We start from the raw sequence: 14,333 nt of genomic DNA on the forward strand, positions 1-14,333 counted from the left end.
CATGATGATAATTGGCTAAAGTAAATAGGCCTTTAATGGGGGCGTATTCAGGCTTAGTGCCTAGGGTAGCATGAGCTATAAATACGGCCCTGGCACTATGTGTTCTAATATTCCAATTTTTAACTTTCGGATCATACATCCAACATATTTTAAAGGGCATGATGTGCATTCAATGACATAGACTTCATTTTTTGTGTCACAGTTTTTGTAACACTATTTTATACGTGGGGATGTTGCCCTGTGAATATATATATATTTTTTTTAACTTAGTGGCACATTTGCCAGCTTAATTGTAGCGCACTTATGAAACACTATATATGTTTAATTGCCAGCGCACTTTTAAAACACTATATATTTTAACCAGGTTTGTGTACGATTCTAGCTATTGAAAAGACTTGGGGACAAAGTGACTCCTATGAACAGCACCTTCTACAGATAAAGCAACACCCATCATTCTGAATTTCTGCCAAAACCTCATCTTGGTAAAGTATGGGAAATTCTTCTTTCTATCTAATTCCTTCTAATACAGATGCTTTGTATACTGTATACAGAGCAGCTGTATCTAGCGCCAAAATCTGTATCTTTCAGGTCCGTGGGACTGTCGGGTTCAGTGTCAGCAGGATCGAACTGCTATCAATCACATCTAAGTTCATAACTTAGATGTGATCAATAACAGGTGGATCCTGCGTGTCAGAAACACCCTCTTTCACTGAACCCGTCAGTCCCTCGGACCTGATGGATTCAGGTCTTAGTGCATGATACAGCTGCTCGGTATACAGAATACAGAGCAGCTGTATCTCAAAAAGTAAAAATAACCTTTAATAAAAAGTATTTAAAAAGTTGCACCAATCACACGGATAGACATTTTTATTAACCCGTTAGTGACCGGCCCATCGTGTTTCTACGTCGGTCACTAACGGGCCTTATTCCGATGCCATAGACTTTTTACGTCGCGGCATCGGAATAATTTTACAGAGCAGGGAACTGTCAGATCTCCCTGCTCTCAGCTGCCAGAGGCAGCTGAGATCTGGGAGCGTCCCTGCTCTGCCGTGTGAGATCGATATTAGCATCGATCTCACACGTTTAACCCCTCAGATGCGGTGCTCAATAGCGAGCACCGCATCTGAGTGGTTTTGGAGAGAGGGAGGGAGCTCCCTCTCTCTCACACCGACACCCGGCGATACGATCGCCGAGTGTCTGTGTCTCTAATGGCAGCCGGGGGTCTAATAAAGGCCCCCAGGCTGCCCGAAGTGAATGCCTGCTAGATCATGCCGCAGGCATGACCTAGCAGATGCCTGTCAGTGTTAAACGGACAGGCAGTAATACACTGCAATACAAAAGTATTGCAGTGTATTATAATAGCGATCGGAGAATCGTATATTATAGTCCCCTAATGGGACTAGTAAAAAAGTGAAAAAAAAGTTTAATAAAGTTAATTAAAAAAAAATGTGAAAAAAATGAAAAACCCAGCTTTTCCCCTTACAAACTGCTTTACTATTAAAAAAACAAAATAAAGTAAAAAAGTTACACATATTTGGTATTGCCACGTCCGTAACGACCCCGACTATAAATCTATTACATTATTTAACCCGCACGGTGAACGCCGTAAAAAAAATAATAAAAAACTATGGAAAAATTGCTGTTTTCTGCGAATACTAACTTTAAAAAAATGTAATAAAAAGTGATCAAAAAGTCGCATCTACTCCAAAATGGTACCAATAAAAACTACAAGTCGTCCCGCAAAAAAAAAGCCCTCATACAACCGCATCGGCAAAAAAATAAAAACGTTACGGCTCCTCAAATATGGAGACACAAAAACAAATAATTTTGAAAAAAAAGCGTTTTTACTGTGTAAAAGTAGTAAAACATACAAAAACTATACAAATGTGGTATCGTTGCAATCGTAACAACCCGCTGAATAAAGTTATTGTTTTATTTATACCACACGGTAAACGGCGTAGATTTAGGACGCAAAAAAGAGTGGCGAAATTTCAGATTTTTTTCTATTCTCCCCCAAAAAAAAGTTAATAAAAGTTAATCAATAAATAATATGTACCTAAAAATGGTGCTATTAAAAAATACAACTTGTCCCGCAAAAAACAAGATCTTATACAGCTATGTCGACGCAAAAATAAGAAGGTTATAGCTCTTGGAATGCGACGATTGAAAAACGTAAAAAATAGCTTGGTCATTAAGGTCCAAAATAGGCTGGTCATTAAGGGGTTAAAATAAATAAATAAATGATTTCAAAGGTGTACATAGGCTTTAAGATTTAGTGGTCCTTTAATAGTTACAGAAGCTCTGGAAAATAGGTAACTTCTTGTTGACATATCATAGCATCAAGTAGTTGAAACTACACAGCACTGGTACATACAGCTTCTTATACTAATACTGTTACAAACAAGATAAAACTGTGTAATCAATCATATTGAATGTAATAATTTGCAAATAAAAACAGGCATCTAACTAGTTACTATAAGCAACAGCAATGTTCTACCTTTACAGCCGCCCTCTATTGTATATTCACAGTAGTCGAGGAAGCCAGGATATGAAAACTGTGGCTGATTCTAGTATCGGGGTACTGTGGCAACACTATTATGAGATATGGTTATGGAGTGCACAGTTTCAGTCCCATCAATGGTACAAGGCACTGGCACTAGCATTTCCACACTGCGTGTGGTGCTGTAATTTAGTCACTGATACTTGTATTGTTAAAGGGTATCTTAACATTTAAAAAAAAAAGAGGGACTTTTTTCCATATGTAAAACTTGGGAGGTAAATTTTTTTTTACTCTGTAGATCTACTATTTCATTTGTCTAGAACAGAAAAACACCAGTAAAGACTATCTTTTCAGTATAAAGACCCTGCTACACCTTCTACATCCCTATATGTCTTAATATCTCAGTGAGATATAGAAGTGATTCAGGTAAAATTTAGTCATTTTCAAGTTTTTAGGGATGTCAAGTTTAACCCCTTAATGACCGTCTATACGTGTTTTCACGGCGGCCATTAAGGGTACTTATACCAGAGCGCCGCATAAGATAGTGCCCCTGGGAGGCGCTTAAACTCCGTGTACTCAGCTACGGAGGTAGCTGAGGCCTCGGAGCACAGACCAAGGACCATTTTATCCAGTCCCCGGTCACGTGATCGCCGTTATTCACCGAATAATGGCGATCACTGTAAAAACAGAGACGGTTAGTTCTCTCTCTTCTCTCACAGAATAAATTCTGCGAGAGAAGAGAGAAATGGTAAAAATAAGGACCAGCACCCCCTATTAGACCCCCGATCACCCCTCCGCCTGCCCCCCATCTCTGATAATCAAAATGGCTCATGCATGCGCCGTTAGCACATTGCCAAATATGCCTGTGGCAAAAAGGAACAGGCAGGGACCAATCTGAGTGGTCCCTGCTGACATAGTCACTGTGATATATGCTGTCCACTCTGCATCCAGACACCACGGTGGCAGTTAGGGTATGTTCACACGATGAGAGGCATTTACGTGTGAAAAGACAGACTGTTAACAGCTGCCTCGTTTCACACGTAAATGCTCCTCCTCGTAATTTACGAGGCGTCTGAGACGCTCTGAGACGGTCGTAAATCTTGAGCTGTGCTTCATTGAGTTCAATGAAGAACAGCTCAAATTACGTGGCAAAGAAGTGCCCTGCACTTCTTTGCCGAGGCAGTCAATTTACGCGTCGTCGTTTGACATCTGTCAAACGACGACGCGTAAATTACAGGTCGTCTGCACAGTACGTCGGCAAACCCATTCAAATGAATGGGCAGATGTTTGCCGACGTATTGTAGCCCTATTTTCAGACGTAAAACGAGGCATAATACGCCTCGTTTACGTCTGAAAATAGGTCGTGTGAACCCAGCCTTAGAGAAAGGGGGGCCACCGTGGAAAAGCATAAGCCTGTCTGTGTGACACACTACAATAAATTCATGGGGGGGTGTAGATCTGTCGGACCAGGTGCTTTAACCGTATTTGGTGAAGTGGAAGACCAGGGCCTGGTACAAAAAGGTTGCAATCTACCTAATTCAGATTGCTACCTATAATGGGTTTGTGCTTAATAAAAAAAACAAGGAACGCTCACCTTCCTCAAGTTCCAGGAGGAGGTTATTGAGCGTCTCCTATTTGACTTCAATGCCCCTGTACAACCCTACGAGTCTGAGGATCTTCACCCCGTCCCTTCCACCAAGTCACAAAGATATCCCCAAAAATGGTGCCGGGTTTGCAGTAATCATGGAAGGAGGAGGGATAGTCGCTTCTACTGCCCGATGTGCCCATCTCAGCCAGGACTCTGCAACTACCCCTGTTTTGAAACGTACCACACATTTTACAATTATTAATTTTATTTAGGGAATGCCAAAATGGGGGAGGGGGGGTCTTTTTAGGAATTCAATTTTAATTTATATTTTCATTTTAGTTTGTGGGCTTTCCAAGTGGGGAGGAATTCTTTTGGGAGAGGTAGTAGAGTTAATTTTTTCAGAAAATATTTGACCACTTTCATATTTTTGATCATTTTGTTTCTTTTGACTGTTTTTATGACTATGTTCTGCCAAACAAAGGTGTTATTTTTATTAATATTTCTGTATGATGTTACGGGCATGAACTTTTTTTTATTTATTTAGAGGATCACTAATAATCGAGCTGTTCCTAATCAATACACTATGGGCTTTACTACATTCTGGTTTTCGCAGGACGTCTTGCACCCGACAATGCTTCTGGAAATACTGACATAATTTTGGGGATTAGTGATCCTTTACTGTTGATATAGATGGTTTTGGACACTGCCCCTTTATACTGGAACCGATTGGTTGTTTTGTGCACATAGCGGTTCCTACCTGGCCGGGCAGGGGCCTGTTATGGTGTACCGCGTCACTTGGCACATTTGTCCCTTATATAGGGATTGATGGAGCTGAAGAGACGTTGTACATCCAGTCACTGAAAAAAAAAGAAAACGCTTGTCATGACATCCCTGCAGGTGTTCTTCTTTCTAGTGAACAGACTTGAGTTTGCAACATAGTTGAATACATTTTCCTGCATTTTTTTTTACAATATTGCTCATCACTCCAGTACAGTTTATTTTTTCCTCTCTGACTGATTTTATATTAGGACAGAATTCTGTCCACAATGACATCATAATGGCACAGATGAGGGACAACTGCTTCTGTAACAAGACATAGTCATAAGTAAAGGGAAAAAAGAAAATAGTGTCATTCATCCGTTATGAATATACGGCTTCACTTCTCTATTGTATGCCGCACAAATTTATTAATGTGACATATTTCTAACAAAATAACCTTTTACCACATGTCTCCCCTATTTCATGTGGAAATGTAAGAAGAATTTGAAGAAAACATATAACATAGTGTCTGAAATAATACCCATTAGTTCCTCCTTTAAAAATGGTTTGGTCAGAATGCTCACTACACCACTAGATAAATACCTTTAGGGGTCTGGTTTTTAAAATGGGGTCATTTATGGGTGTTTTTTTTTTTTTTTTTGAGGCAGCTCAATGCCACTAAATGCATGAAATGGGGCCTAGAATTTATTCAATTGTGCCCTGAAAGCCAAAGGGTGCTCTCTCTCTTTTTGGCCCAGCCACACGTCTCGTAACAAGATCAAGGCCACAATGGGGGTATTTTTTAACACATGTGAAACAGGGTGATAGATTTTGTGGTGTTTTTCTTAATTCTGATGTACGCTTTACAAAGAAATCTGTCTTTACAATGATACATTTGTGAAAAAAGTGGAATTGTATTTTTTTCCACCTGCTTTGCATTAAATTTAGCAAAAAACAAAACTGTGACGTCAAAATACTCACTACACCCCTAGATAAATACCTTAAGGGGTCTAGTTTTCAAAATGGGTTTCATTTATGGGGAGTTTCTATCGTTCTGGCAGCTCAAAGCCTCTTCAAATGTGCAGTGGGGCCTAAAACATTTTCAAGCAAAATATTTGTCCTGAAAGCCTCCAGGTGCTCCCTTCCTTTTGGGCCGTGCCCAGTGGCGGATTATCATATCGACGGTTCAGGCGGCCCCCCGGGGCCCTCGGCTCCCAGGGGGCCCATGGCCGCCCGAACCGCACATCATTTTAAAAAAAACACATTGCAGTGCACTAGCGCCGCTAATGTGGAGGAGGGGCGGGCTGAGAGGGAATAATGGCGCATCGTTCGACCTGCTGTCTCTCTGAGGGGGTGGCGGCGCAATTGAAACCAGCCGCTACCCCCTCCTGCACTATAGAACCCAGGTACAATTACATGCATAAGTGCTGAATGGCCGGGATACGTTCCGTGCCCGACCATTCAGCGCCTTACAATGACGCTGATTGGCAGGGCAGAATGAGTTGTCCCGCCAATCAGAGCCTTTCAACTTGTTGAAAGGCGCTGATTGGTGGGGGAAGTCATTCTGCCCTGCCAATCAACGATGGTAGCGGTGCAATGATGTCATCACACCGCTTCCATTGTTGAAGGGCGCTGATTGACGGGGCATGTCATTCTGCCATGCCAATCAGCTCCTTTCAATGATGCAAGCAGCACGATGGCGTCGCTCAGCCCCAGCAGCAGAGAGCAGGCCTGCATTGACAGTGGACGGCACGGGAACGGGATCATGGTGAGTATGTAAATTTTTTTTCAACTAAAAAGTGTGGGCGACATTATCTACAAGGGGGGCTATATGTGGGACACAATCTACAGGGGGGCTATATGTGGTGCGCTATATGTAGGGTGCCATATACAGGGAGCTATATGTGGGGCACAATCTACAGGGGAGGCTTTATGTGGGACACAATCTATAGGGGGACTATATGTAGGGCACTATATACAGGGTGCACTATATGTAGAGCGCAATCTACAGGGGGCTATATGTGGGGCACAATCTATAGGGGAGGCTTTATGTGGGACACAATCTACAGGGGGACTATATGCAGGGCACTATATACAGGGGGAGCTATATGTAAAGCGCTATCTTCAGGATGCTATATGTAGAGCGCTATCAACAGGAGGGCTATATGTGGGGCATTATCTATGGGAGCACTATCTACAGGGGGCTCTATGGGGGCACTATCTACAGGGGGCTCTATGGGGGCACTATCTACAGGGAGCACTATGTGTGTGTGGGACACAGCATATGGTGCTATTATAATCAGGGACACAGTGTATGGCGTTATTATAATTAAAGGTGCAGTGTATGGTACTATTATATATAGGTGTCACGCCCATGGCCATGGGCCATCAGGCTCACTCACCTCCTGACGCCCGCAGCCAGGACCTGCGAGCGCTAGCCCCAGTCTCCTACTCAGGAGACGCCAGCACTCACGTCCGCTCACCTCACCTGGGTCCCGCTCGTGCCCGCTCTTAAAGGGGGCAGCGCGCGCACCGGACTTTTATGTTTAATTAGCCATAGCACCCTGGACTATAAGAAGGGCCCAGCCCCTTCCTCCCATGCCTGAGCGTTGTTGTCGTACCCGAAGTTTGTCTATGCAAATGGTCTCCTAGTGGTTTCCAGTGTTCCCTGTTCCTGTATCCTGTATCCCGTGCTATCCTGGTCAAGTGTCGTGCTGAGCGTCGTGCTGTGCTGTCGCCCCCCTCTTTCTAACGATTTAAATGCTGCAGTCGCTATTGACCGCGGCATTTAATGAGTTAAACGAGCGGGATCGCGCTCGAGCCCGATGCCGCTCGTTACTCTGAAGTGTCGGCTGTAACATACAGCCGACACCAGCATCGTATGGAGCGGGTTCACTCCGTGAGCCCGTTCCATACTTCCCCTACCCGACTTTGGCGTATGGATACGTCAAATGTCGGGAAGGGGTTAAAGTTTTTCCCTGCATAGCAATGTTACCAGCCACTGACTGTGCAGGGTACTGCAGCATGGCGTCATCCAGTTGAATGAAGATGTTGTGCAGATCTATGCACAGTGGGTGGCCCGGAACATCTAGCAATATGCCATCACTTTCTGTAATGAGAATAATCCTTTAAATATTTGATATGCAAAAGTTTTGTAACAGTTATAGCACTGGTCAACATTGAAAAGAAAGTAACAGTGAAAAAAGTAATACAGCCATTATAGTAAGGAATAATACAAAACCTGTCATGTCATCAAGTACTGCACCATGTACATGTTTCATTTTTATTTTAGTTCTGCACATAAAGGAATACTCTAAATAGGATTTAGAATTGCAGCTAGAATTCACAATTCCATTTAAGGATCATGCACAGCTGTCAAGCTGGATTTTTCAATCTTATCCCTGATTAACAAAAGCATATAAAATGAAATGTTTGATGTGTGTAGAGTGTTTTATTCTATTGAAAGTCTTATTTTCTCAGGTGCAGAACATAAGCCTTAAACATTATTAGCCTACTGTACATGACGGCTTGGTATTTTGTGCTCGCTCTGCCTACTTAAAAAAAGACATATTGAGCTTTTCATGGTCGATGTTAGAGTCTTCAGATCTAAAACTTAGGAAGTCCTTAAAATATGTAATATTTACATTGCATCACTTCTATTAGGGTCAGTTCACACAGAGTTTTTTTGATGCATAAACCGCGTCGGAAAACGTGGCAAAAATGGCAGAAAATGCCTCCCATTGATTTCAATTGGAGGCGGAGGCGTTTTGTTCCCGCGAGCGGAAACACCGGCTCGCGGGGAAAAAGAAGGGACATGCCCTATCTTTGGGCGTTTACGCCTCTGACCTCCCGCTGACATCAATGGGAGGCAGAGAAAGCGTATTTTGCGGCGTTTTTTGCCCGCGGCGCTTAATGGCCGTGGGCGAAAAGCACCGTGAAAAATGTGGCGTGCCGGCAGAGCAAAATCTGCCCCAAAATTCCAAATGGAATTTTGAGGCAGATTTTCCTCCTGCAAAAAACTCTGTGTGAACCCAGCCTTATATATCCAAGAAAAAAAGATAAGAAAACTACTCCTTTACAGCCTAATGGCAACTTTTAAATAGATGTATATTAGTGCATTACAATTTACAGAAGTAACCAAAGTTTGGTCCTTATATTTATTTAACTTTCAGAGATATTGGCATTTATTCTATTAAGTTGTGACTGTCATTTTTACAAAGGTGACAATATGAACTTACTGTCATTACTGTCACTATTGTATCTGACAGCGGTGCCCGCCGCCGAGTCTCGTACCATGCTCGGCCGCCTCTGCCTCCACTACCTAAGTAAGAAAGAAAAAAATACAACAGCAAAATAAATAAGCTCTGCAAAAATTAGAAACTCTCTGTGTAAGACAAAAAAAATGGACAAAAGGGATACATTGCAGCGGCGTGTAGTCCCAATGTTGATGCAATTTCCTGTATTCGGGCTTTTCAGAAAATAAAAATTGTACATGTTCAAACAGAATTACAATTCAGTTTTTTTTTTTTGTGGAAACAATGGAAGCATTATGGTTTCTGTTTGGCTTTCTGTTCATCGGTTCCTCCGTCGGAAAGGTCAAATGGAACCGACGAATGGAAGCCCAACGCTGATGTGAACACAGTCTTAAGGAGAAAACAATACAAATGACATGTAACCAAACTGTAACTGAGGAACTATTTGCTGAACCAGTCATATTGCAGCCACAACCATACCAAGAAACTGTAGGTCCAGTGGTAGCCACACCTTGAGTCAGAAAAAAACACAAAGTAATAATAAAGAATGAATCAATAACAGCTCCAAAAAAAATGCACTTACAAAGATCCCTTTCACATCAAATTCGGGAGATACGTGTGGTCAGAAGGAGGATCGTATTGGGACTCAGAGGAAACAGGAAACGTTCCCTAAGGTAATGTTATGGACTACAGGAGAGCCGGCCTCCCGAACTTGATGTGAAAAATGCCAAAGCATTAGAGTACATTTTTAGGAATGACAGAATAAAATGACCCACATCTTTGACCAAGCTGGTATGTTAACTTCTACTTTGAGACTTTCACAATATCTTCAGTTTACACAGGGTGTGAAAATCACTTTTATTAATCAGAATGTAATGGCAACGTTTGTCCATTAACTTCCTATTAAAACATTGACAAATAGCCCTAAAGCCTAATGATTTTTGCTTCATTCTCCAGGTGACAGTGTTTTACCACGAGCAAAGTAGAATGTACGGCATCTAAAACTAGTCACAATAGTTTGCGTGGTGCAAGTCTTCTCAGGGGTTCTGTCCAACTGACCCCAATATAATAGCTCTAAGAAAAGAAAAGTAGTCAGCACTCACGTCTTGATGCAAAAAAATAGTTTTGCAAGACCGGATTAAAACGACTAGTTTTTTGCATCAGGACGTGAGTGATAACTACTTTTTTGGAGTCTTTTACCACAATGAAACGCTAACTATTCTAGACAATTTATATAAAGTTGCATTTTGGATGACCATATGAGCTTATTTTTAGACATTTAGCTAATTGAATTGGACAATGAACTTTCACAAATATAAAACAAGTGTTTTATGGAATTCAATTTTGGAGTTCCCTGAAAATATTCAATTATTATCATAATAAAAATGGAAATAATAATAGCATGTTTCTATTTTGTCAAATCTTTTTAGACTTGTGTAGTTTCTGCTGTACAGCATTTTATATCCGCATTGTCAAGTTTTTGGCACCTGACCATTCCAGTTAAATTTGATACTCTGCAAATACATAGCAATGTAATAAACCGTATGGCTGCTTAGTGTGAGATGTGGTATCGTTTCTGGGGTACACATTGGTCTGTTAAGCATTTTTCTCACACAAAGTTATTTCCTGTATAGACAGACAGCATTTGCTACAGACATTTCCTGAAAATATCCCGCTGGCCACTGGTATTTTCTTTGTAGCTAAATATAACAAGATATTTTTTATGCAGTTAGATTCTTTGAAAGCATTTTTGCATAATGACAGACAGATTTAATATGCATTGCTTTTTATATTTACTTACTTTACTATAAAAACTGACCCATTCACTTCCATTGAACGTGGATACCTTTCCGTATCGCTACGGATGAGTGTCCGTGCCGCAGAACTGTGCCGGGAATTATGGAGCATATCTGTTCTTGGTCCGCAATTGCGGCACAGACTCCTCCATAGAAGTCTATGGGGGAAGCCAAAATTGCGGATGGCTACAGAGGTGCGTCCGCAAATACGGATTGCCGTCCGCAAATACAGAAGTGTTGGTAAGCGACACAAAGGGGATTTTCCATTAACCAGGCCTCTTTTTTTGCGGATCCGTATATACGGATGCAATACGGGCCCGAGACTCCCGGGGGGCCCATGGGAGCCCCAAGTACAATGCGTTTTTGGCGCGATTTTGCAGCGAATATGGGGTCTGTATTTAGGGGTCTGGTCTGGGGTCTGTATTCAAGGGGTCTGGTCAGGGGTCTGTATTTAGGAGGTATGGGGTCTGTATTAGTTTAAGGGGTCTGTACTTAGGGGGTCTGTATTAGTTTAAGGGGTCTGTATTTAGTGGGTCTGGTTTGGGGTCTGTTAGTTTAAGGTGTCTGTATTTAGGGGTCTGGGGTTCTGTATTCGTTTAAGGGGTCTTGGAGTCTGTATTTAGGGGTCTGGTCTGGGGTCTGTATTTAGGGGTCTGGTCTGGGGTCTGTATTTAGGAGGTCTGGGGTCTGTATTTAGGGGTCTGGTCTGGGGTCTGTATTTAGGAGGTCTGGGTCTGTGTATTTAGGGGGCCTGGTCTGGGGGTCTGTATATTTAGGGGGTCTGGTCTAGGCTCTGTATTAGTTTATGGGGGTCTGTATTTAGGGGATCTGGGTTCTGTATTAGTTTAGAGAGTCAGGTATGGGGCCTGTATTAGTTTATGGGGTCTGTATTTAGGGGTCTGGTCTGGGCTCGGTATTAGTTTAGGGGGTCAGGTCTGGGGTCATTAGTTTACGGGGTCGGGTCTGTATTTAGGGGTCTGGTTTGGGGTCTTTATTAGTTTATGGGGTCTGTATTTAGGGGTCTGGTATGGGGTCTGGTATGGGGTCTGGTATGGGGTCTGTATTAGTTTATAGGGTCTGTATTTAGAGTTCTGGTCTGGGGTCTATATTAGTTAAGGGAGTCAGGTCTGGGGTCATTATTCGTTTAGGGGGTCAGATCTGGGGTCTGCATTTAGGGGTCTAGTCAAAGGGCTGTATTTAGGGTGCTTGTTCTGGGGACTGTATTTGTTTAGGGTGCTTGTTCTGGGGTCTGTATTTGCTTAGGGGGTCTGGTCTGGGGATGGCAATAGTTTAGAAGGTCTAGGGTCTGTATGCTTTTGAATTTATTAGTCTGAGTAAAAGGGGTTGTCCGGGCACATCGATAGGTCTTCTGTATGAAAAAACGGTCTGTGCCCGGACAACCCCTTTAATGTATGGTCCTGGGTCTTGGTGTCTGAAATTTTTGTGTTTCTATAGGGGCTGGAAATGGCTGCAAAAGTGAGGAGCAAAGATGTCTCATCAGGAGAAGTCGCCATACCGGTCTGTGTCAGATGGAGAGGAAAAGACAACGAGTACCATCAGAGAAGATGTCACTTATGAGTCACTGGATCTATAGAGGATCTGTCACCTCTCCTGACATGTGTAAAGGATCTGCCAGGCACAGCTTCTGTGTCAACGCCCATAGGTAATCAGTCTGCACCTGCTTCTATGTCTGTGAAATTGACTCCATCTTCCACCACTTAAAATGGCAGGCTTAGGAGTGGGAGAGCCTATCACAGCCTGGCCAGACGGAGCTAGTTCCCGCCCTCTGTCTATTTATACCTGCCTTTCCTGTTCCTCCTTGCTTGTGATTCTTCTCGTTTGGTTTCCTGGCCCTGCTGCAGCTTCTGAACTATTTGACCCTGCTTCATATTGACCCTGGCTTACTGACTACTCTCCTGCTCTGCATTTGGTACCTTGTACACTCCTGGTTTGACTCGGCTTGTTCACTACTCTCCTGCTCTGCGTTTGGTACCTCGTACACTCCTGGTTTGACTCGGCTCGTTCACCACTCTTGTTGCTCACGGTGTTGCCGTGGGCAACTGCCCCATTTACCTTTGCTTCTGTGTACCCTTGTCTGTTTGTCTGTCATGCACTTATTGAGCGTAGGGACCGTCGCCCAGTTGTACCCCATCGCCTAGGGCGGGTCGTTGCAAGTAGGCAGGGACTGAGTGGCGGGTAGATTAGGGCTCACTTGTCTGTTTCCCTACCCCTATCATTACATAATCACAAGCCCATATACCTAGTCTACCCTGGTCCCTCACACTACTATGGACCCCCTTGAGACCCTGGCTCAACAAATGCAGGGTCTCTCCCTACAGGTCCAGGCCCTGGCTCAGAGGGTCAACCAGCCTGATGCTACCATGGTAGTGCCCCTCACCTCACCTCTTGAACCCCACCTCAAGTTGCCTGACCGGTTCTCAGGGGACCGGAAGACTTTTCTCTCCTTTCAGGAGAGTTGTAGGCTCTATTTTCGCTTAAAGCCCCACTCCTCAGGTTCTGAGAGCCAGCGGGTGGGTATAATTATGTCCCGGCTCCAGGAAGGGCCCCAAGAATGGGCCTTCTCCTTGGCTCCTGACGCCCCTGAACTTTCCTCCGTTGATCTTTTCTTTTCTGCTCTCGGACTCATTTATGACGAGACTGACAGGACTGCCTTTGCCGAGAGTCAGTTTGTGACCTTACATCAGGGTAAGAGACCTGTTGAGGAGTATTGTTCTGACTTTAGGAAGTGGTGCGTAGCTTCTCGGTGGAATAACCCTGCCTTAAGGTGCCAGTTTAGGTTGGGTCTGTCGAACGCCCTGAAAGACCTGCTAGTTAGCTATCCCTCTTCTGACTCCCTAGACCAGGTTATGGCGTTAGCGATACGACTTGACCGACGTCTCAGGGAACGACAACGTGAACGTTTTGGTATTTTCTCCTCTGACTCCCCCATGATGCCTCCCGAGGTTCCGTTGCTTCGTTCTTCCACGGAAGACTTGGAGTTACCTATGCAACTCGGGGCCTCCGTGTCCCCCCAACAACGTAGAGAGTTCCGCAGGAAGAATGGTCTCTGCTTCTATTGTGGGGATGACAAGCATCAAGTGAACACCTGTCCTAGGCGTAAGAATAAGCAGCCGGAAAACTTCCGCGCCTAAGTGATCATCGGGGAGGTCACTTGGGCGCACAGGTATTTCCCGTAAATATGAAACGTAATAAAATCTTGCTTCCCTTTCAGGTCTCTTTTGGGGGTAGGTCTGCTACCGGCAGTGCCTTCGTGGATTCAGGGTCTTCTGCTAATATCATGTCTGTGGAATTTGCTATGTCTCTAGCTATGCCTTTGATTGATTTGCCTAAACCTGTCCCGGTAGTGGGTATCGACTCCACTCCTCTTGCTAATGGTTATTTTACACAGCATACCCCTGTCTTTGAACTCCTTGTTG

The 14,333-nt window shown here is 43.5% G+C and overlaps 1 long non-coding RNA gene across 2 annotated transcripts in view; it reads left to right on the forward strand.

Annotated features, from left to right (window-relative positions):
- Positions 1-14,333, forward strand: part of LOC142743588 (uncharacterized) — a 51,116-nt gene that overhangs the window by 8,112 nt on the left and 28,671 nt on the right. The window contains exon 3 of one of the 2 annotated variants that reach the window (XR_012881588.1): positions 383-487. This is a non-coding gene — a long non-coding RNA (uncharacterized LOC142743588). The remainder of the gene's footprint in view (positions 1-382; positions 488-14,333) is intronic. The other variant, XR_012881589.1, reaches the window with a different exon arrangement.

The sequence above is a fragment of the Rhinoderma darwinii genome, chromosome 1 (genome assembly GCF_050947455.1).
Source record: "Rhinoderma darwinii isolate aRhiDar2 chromosome 1, aRhiDar2.hap1, whole genome shotgun sequence".
Taxonomy (NCBI): Eukaryota; Metazoa; Chordata; class Amphibia; order Anura; family Rhinodermatidae; genus Rhinoderma; species Rhinoderma darwinii.